Consider the following 7821-nt stretch of genomic DNA (forward strand, 5'->3'; position numbering starts at 1 on the left):
TGTGGCTCTGTCTCTTGCTCGAGTGTGAGTGAAATGAAGATTCTAATCTGAGGTTCTGAGGTTGGTTCATACAAAGCACTCTGTGACATCACCTCTCTGTGACATCACAATGTTCTAAGAAAGAGGGACAGTCTGTGTTGTTGTTTTTCAAATTTGAATGAGAACAATCATTTAAAACAATGATTTTAGGAAGATAAAAAAAAATGAATGAATGTTTATCTATTTGATTAATAAATTTATAAGAATACATTTACAAAGTAACAAGAGCAAAGTCACAAATTTACAAGTATAATCTCATAAATTTATGAGAAAAAAGTCAAATATTTTTATTATCATTTTATGGGAATTAACTTGTTATTTTAGCCTTAAGCTAGGCTATCAGAAGAGCAGACACAGACACTAACACACATAAATAGAGGCCCATAGGTGGCAGTTCAGCAGGTTTGTTCCTATAAAAGTTGATATTTCATTTAAAGTCAGTGTACAGCAGAAATAAATTTGTGTCATTAGTTTGTCACAGCAAAGAAACATGTGTCATCGTCCACTGAGCCAAATTTGAGAGATTAAAAAAATAGTTAAGTTTATAAAAGTAGGTCTCAAAATCATGGAAAACGAGCACTTCTCTCTGCTGTGAGACGCTGGGGGCGTGTCAGTTAGCAGCTCTGAAACCACGCCCACATGCGGGAGGGAGCCGCCTCTGTTTAACTGTGATGTTAACAGCTACAGTAACAATGGAAGCTAGCGCTAGCAGCCTCATGGGACGGATCCAGCTCTACCTGTTTGAGCCATCAGAGCCAGAAACTGACTCTGAGTGAGACACTGGTTCGTTCCTCACAGTCTCATGCTGCATGCGCACAGAAAATGACAACTGATGCATTGCCTCTGTCTGGGGCTGGGGTTGAGATCACCGAGGTGGTTAAAAAGCTCCTCAGTGGCAGGGCCAGGGGTGTGAATGAGATTTGCCAGAGTTCCTCAAGGCCCGGGATGTTGTGGGTCTGTCGTGGCTGACACGATTTTGCAACATCGCGTGGACATCGAGGACAGTGCCTCTGGATTGGCAGACCAGGATGGTGGTCCCTCTTTTTAAGAAGGGGGACCGGAGGGTGTGTTCCAACTACAGGGGGATCACACTCCTCAGCCTCCCTAGTAAGGTCTATTCGGGGGTACTGGAGAGGAGGGTCCATAGGATAGTCGAACCCCAGATTCAGGAGGAGCAATGTGGTTTTCGTCCTGGCCGTGGAACTGTGGACCAGCTCTATACCCTCAGCAGGGTCCTCGAGGGTGCATGGGAGTTTGCCCAACCTGTCCACATGTGTTTTGTGGACTTGGAGAAGGCATTGGACCGTGTCCCTCGGGGAGTCCTGTGGGGGGCTCTCTCTCTGGTTGTGAGCCGTCTGTTCCCCGTACGACCGGTGCCGGAGCTTGGTCCGCATTGATGACAGTAAGTCCAACTCGTTTGCAGTGAGGGTTGGACTCCGCCAGGGCTGCCCTTTGTCACTGATTCTGTTCATAACGTTTATGGACAGAATTTCTAGGCCCAGTGAGGGTGTCAAGGGGGTCTGGTTTGGAGACCTCAGGACTGGATCACTGCTTTTTGCAGATGATGTGGTCCTGTTGGCTTCATCAAGTCATGACCTGAAGCGGCTGGGATGAGAATCAGCACCTCCAAATCCGAGTCCATGGTCCTCAGCCAGAAAAGGGTGGAGGGCCCTCTCTGTATTGGGGATGAGATCCTGCCCCAAGTGGAGGAGTTTAAGTATCCCGGGGTCTTGTTCACGGGGTGATGGAAGGATGACGCAAGAGAATGACAGGCGGATCGGTGCAGAGTCTGCAGTAATGCAGAGGTCTGTCGTGGTGAAGAGGGAGCTGAGCCGGAAGGCAAAGCTCTCTGTTTACCAGTTGATCTTTGTTCCCACCCTCACCTATGGTCATGAGCTTTGGGTAGTGACCGAAAGAACAAGATGGCGGGAACAAGCGGCTGAAATGAGCTTCCTCCGTAGGGTGGCCGGGCTCTCCCTTAGAGATAGGGTGAGAAGCTCGGCTATCCGGTAGGGGCTATGAGTAGAGCTGCTACTCCTCTGTGTTGAGAGGAGCCAGATGAGGTGGTTTGGGCATCTGATGAGGATGCCTCCCAGACGCCTCCCAGGTGAGGTGTTCAGTGTCGAAAGGGATGCAGTAGGACACAATTGCAGACTAATAAAGAAGGGGGGGTTCCTCAAGTTATCCAACAGGATAACCACTAAAATTGCAAGCGATCACAGGAATAGGGGAGTACGGAGAAAGAATACTGAGCAAGGTAATACAGGCTTCTAAAATGAAAATGCAGCTCGAAACAAGGAGAAACAAAACCACCACTGCCAAGCAGCTGACAGAAACCAAACCTCCTGATAAGGAAAATGCAAAGAGGACCAAACACAAAGAGCTGGGCACAAAAGACGACCCAGAGACTACCACAGGTTGGTGGTGGCGGCTTTTATGTGCTAATGAGCTAATGAGTCAGCACTGGGAGCTTGAGCTCAGGAGTATATATAAGCTTGCCTCACCTGCTCTGAATCAGAGCAATCACACACACACACACACCCACACACACACACACACACACACACACACACACACACACACACACACACACACACACACACACACACACACACACACACACACAGCTGGCCCTGCTCTCTAATGATCACCTCACCAGACTCGCAAGACTGAATCCTCCTGACAGTTCAGGTCATGTTCCACCAGGAGAAGACCCCAGGGCAGACCCAGGACACACCGGAGAGACTACATTCCCCGGCTGGCCTAGGAACGTCTCGGGATCCTCCAACAAGAGCTCGACGAAGTAGCTAGGGAGAGGGAAGTCTGGGCTTCCCTGCTTAGGCTGCTGCCCCGGTGACCCAACTCCTGATAAGTGGCAGATGATGATGATGATGATGATGATGATGATGATTTTCAAATCAATAAAATAATTCAAATGAAGTTTCTAGTTGCACTCTCAGGCCTCGGCCTACTTGTGTTTGAAATGTGAAAATAACAGCCCTCCTCCTTTACCCGGGCTTGGGACCGGCAAAAGTGACCCAGAAGAGACACCATGGCGGAGTTACTGTTTTTTTTGTTTGTTTGTTTGTTTTTTTTTTTATTTGTTTTTGTTTGTTTTTGTTTGTTTTTTGTTTTTTTTATATTTTTTGTTTTTTTATTTTTGTTTTTCCTTTAAAGATTTTTTAAAAGAATCTTTTCAACATTACAAGAAGTGACAGTAGAACATGAGCATTTGTAACCACAACATTTTAATACTTTGTTTACAACCTACATCAACAGAAAGAGACAAATGATAATAAATAAAAAAAACAAACAAACAAAAAAAAAAAACAAGACAAAGATCCTGGCTCCCAGAAAGAGTGGGTCATCGTCATGTTGGTCAAGGCTCTCTGTTGCAGGTCCAGCATCTGAGGGAGCTGACTTCAATAAGTGAGCAGCTGATGTGCTAAAAGCTGCAGAGCATCATCAGGAACGCACACAGCTCAGCAGCATCCCTGGCTGTGAAGGAAAATGAATCCGTCCATTCAAATTAAACTCTATCTTTTTCAGTCTTCTCTTTTTTTTGTTTGTATTCATAGTGATCTTACTGAGGGCAGGCTTCAAACATCAACGAGTAAATCAAAAGTCCTTTCAAAAAGGGTCAGAGGGTCAGTCTATGTTAATGTAACACAGACTAAAACCAACAACTATTGAACTCTTTTCATTCACAGAAACAAGTATGAAAGAAACATTAAGGTGAGTCAGACTTAAAGGTCATCTTTACAGGACTACACAGGTGAGACTACACAAACTAAAAGCTGTTTTTTGTTTGTTCACTCAGGTGACTTTAGAGCAGAGTGAGATAAAGAAAGGTTAATAAGACTGTTAATGAGTCCTATGATCAGGACAAACAGACTGTAACACACAGCTAGGTCTTTAACTTTACATCACAGTCTGAGGATGCTGTGGTCAGTGTGTCAGACTGAGACCAGACAAAAAACAAGTTTCATCTCATCCAACAAGGTTCTAGCTGGTACTTACCTTCTTCATCTGCGGCGAATCCCCGCCGCTCAGGAGGAAGAGACAGAGAGATATCCAAGGGTTAGTAAGACAGACAGAAACTCTTTAAATGATCATATTTAAATTTCAGCTGAAAAGTTGGTCCTTACCTTCTTCGTCCTCAGGAGCCGGGGAGAGACAGAGAGTGGTTAGTCAGAAAGTCTTTGCTTTAATAAAAGAAGTGATGTTTGATCAGAATCAGAAGCTCCTACTTACTTTTTTTCGTCCATGTTTCATGAGTGGGAGGAGCCTTCCTGAGACGTCCTCTGTAAATCCTGCTTGGTTGGTTCTCCTCCAGGTTCTCCTCGCTGCATTTGGTCCATCCACACGGTCACGCTGAAGGTTCCTGTTTTAAACACGAGGAGTTCGACAGCTCTGCCAGACGCAAGAGCTACCTGAGGCATGGCCAGTCCAGCCAGACGCAAAGACCGGCTCTCAGGATCCAAGAAAAGCCAAGCTTCCATCGTGTTGGGAAAGAAAACTGCAAGAGTCCCGGTGCCAGACGCTACCTGGGACTGAAACAGCCCCACAAGACGCAGAGACTGCTTCAGGTGAGCTCACCCAGCCAGACGCAAAGGTGAGACTTGAAAAGGGTCCATCTCCCTTCAAAGAAAGAAAGAAAGAAAGAAAGGGTCCTGGTGCCAGACGCTACTCAGGTTGTCCCAAGCCCCGCCAGATGCAGAGGCCGGTCCTCAGGGACAAAAAGGATCCGTTATCCCTGCCCTGGAAACTACAGGTCCCGGTGCCAGATGCTACTCCAGAAGGTTCTGTCAGATGTCAGGACTTCTTCTGGATCTCTGTCCCTGCAGACGTGGAGGACAGCTGGGGCTACACCAGTCCTACCAAAGTGGACTGATGGTTCCTGGAGGTCCACAGAATCAGTCTGCAGACCTCTCCTTAGCCCAACTCCTCTTCTCCACAGGACGCTCCTCATCATCTTCCTCCTCTTCCTCCTCTTCCTCCTTGTCCCCCTTCTTGTCTTCTTCGCTCTCGTCCTCGTTGCCCTCGTCCTCCTCACCAGTCTCCACCCCAGAGTCAGAGTTGGACTCAGAGTCATCTAGTCCACAACCCTTGTCTCCAGACTCAGAGCCAGAGTCAGAACCTGAGTCTGTGGACTCAGATTCATCGTCACTGTCCCCAGAGTCGGACCCAGAGTCTGTGGACCCAGAGTCTGTGGACTCAGAGTCTGTGGACCCAGAGTCGGACCCAGAGTCTGTGGACTTAGAATCAGAGCCTGAAGCAGATCCAGAGCCTGTGGGCTCAGAACCACCATCCTTGCCCACTGACTTCTTCACGGACACTGACTCATCCGGTCCACTGTAGTCCACCTCCATGTCCTCCACGTCAGAGAGATCTGGTTGGTAATACTCAACCTCCATTTCCTCGACGTCGTCCTGAGAGGGAGCAGCAGAAGAGGGAGCAGAAGGAGCAGCCACAGAAAAAGAAGCAGGAAGAGGAGCAGCAGCAGTCAGAGCAGGAGCAGAAGGAGCAGGAAGAGGAGCAGCAGCAGTCAGAGCAGGAGCAGAAGGAGCAGGAAGAGGAGCAGCAGCAGTCAGAGCAGGAGCAGGAAGAGGAGCAGCAGTCAGAGCAGGAGCAGAAGGAGCAGGAAGAGGAGCAGCAGCAGTCAGAGTAGGAACAGAAGGAGCAGGAAGAGGAGCAGCAGTCAGAGTAGGAACAGAAGGAGCAGGAAGAGGAGCAGCAGTCAGAGCAGGAGCAGAAGGAGCAGGAAGAGGAGCAGCAGGAGCAGGAAGAGGAGCAGCAGTCAGAGTAGGAACAGAAGGAGCAGGAAGAGGAGCAGCAGTCAGAGCAGGAGCAGAAGGAGCAGGAAGAGGAGCAGCAGCAGTCAGAGCAGGAGCAGAAGGAGCAGGAAGAGGAGCAGCAGCAGTCAGAGCAGGAGCAGAAGGAGCAGGAAGAGGAGCAGCAGTCAGAGCAGGAGCAGAAGGAGCAGGAAGAGGAGCAGCAGCAGTCAGAGCAGGAGCAGGAAGAGGAGCAGCAGTCAGAGTAGGAACAGAAGGAGCAGGAAGAGGAGCAGCAGTCAGAGCAGGAGCAGGAAGAGGAGCAGCAGTCAGAGCAGGAGCAGGAAGAGGAGCAGCAGCAGTCAGAGCAGGAGCAGGAAGAGGAGCAGCAGCAGTCAGAGCAGGAGCAGAAGGAGCAGGAAGAGGAGCAGCAGCAGTCAGAGCAGGAGCAGAAGGAGCAGGAAGAGGAGCAGCAGCAGTCAGAGCAGGAGCAGGAAGAGGAGCAGCAGCAGTCAGAGCAGGAGCAGAAGGAGCAGGACGAGGAGCAGCAGCAGTCAGAGCAGGAAGTTGAAAGTCTGAAAAACAAAGAAAACAGCACAAAGTTGAGATGTGAGCGTCCATCAAACAGAGTGAGACACAAAGCTGGCAGACAGAGCTGATCTTTGTTTGTTCCTTCAATAATCACATATTCACAGCCACTGCTGCAGACCTGTGTGTTAGAGCTTCTAAAGAACAGCAAACAGCTGCAGAGAACAGGGACTCTGAAACAGCCTCACTGCTTTCAAACACAAGTCCACTTTAGACTCAGACTGAAGATCAGCAGCTCTGACTGTGAGCCATGAAAACCACCAAGTACCAGCTGTAGATCAGAGCCTCAGACAGAAGATTCAATGAGAAATTGGACCAAATGAGTCTAACTCACATAAACACCTTCAACCAGGAAAGATTCATCAATAACGGTCAGAACAGAATCACAGGGTTTATCATTTTTTGCTCTATAAGGCAGAGATGAATGAATATCATTTGATTAATTTACAGAAAGCTTTTAAAATAAAATTAATCATTTAAAAAGAACAGAAGAAGGTTACACTTCTTTTGAGTAGAACATTAAAAAGGTAAAGTTTAATGTTTTTAAACAGATTTCTGGATTTTGTTGCTGATGTTGCATCAAAAACATCAGTCTGTCAATAAGGAGTCTTTCATCAACACTTTCTCTTCATGACCCTGTTCCTGATCTGTTTCTTTATTTTTAAAACATCTCCATCCTTCTTAAAATGACAGAATATAAAGTTAACAATAGAGCAAACTTCAGTACGCTGTATCAAATTTGACATAAACCCTAGCACATCAGAAACACAGAGAAGACATGATGGTATTTGATTAAATTTAAAGAAGAGAGGTTTTTCATAACTAGGTGCAAACTGTGTTTTAGAAGCAGGTATCAATCACTGTGGTCTGCAGTTATCTGTATGTAAAACTGGGCTGTGATCATATGGTCCACAGATGTGGGACAAAGCTCAGTACGCACATCTACAATGAGTGTTTCATTCAAACTAGTTAAGTTAAGTTTAATATGACAGCTGGATAAAAGTATCTGCCTCTTGAAACCAAATCGTTTCTTATCTGATTTAATAACAAAAATATGAGAGGTAAATCATGTGTGTAAAGTAGCGGCTGTTTTCAGACACTCTTCTCCTCGTTTTTATTCTGCCCTCCATTGTCTTCAAGTGAAAACCAAAACATAATTTTAGCATTATTTAAAATAACAACAACAATAGGCCAAGTCGCCATCTTTGATCATTAGCTTCATTTTGACGGCTAATTGAAGACATTCAATAATTTTGGGCTGAAATAAAGTCATTTCCTCAGCAGTACACCTTGAGGATTTAATTTCACGGTTTGTTTCTGTTAAATCACAAAGTTTCTAACGAGCAAAAAATCTTTTATATCAAGAAAACGTTTGAAACCAAAACCTCCAAATCCCTTAGCATTAGCCTACATTAAAACT

Source organism: Halichoeres trimaculatus, unplaced genomic scaffold (genome assembly GCF_033239565.1).
Source record: "Halichoeres trimaculatus isolate MK-OKI-2021-1 unplaced genomic scaffold, fHalTri1.1 fHalTri1_scaffold_5, whole genome shotgun sequence".
Classification (NCBI taxonomy): domain Eukaryota; kingdom Metazoa; phylum Chordata; class Actinopteri; order Labriformes; family Labridae; genus Halichoeres; species Halichoeres trimaculatus.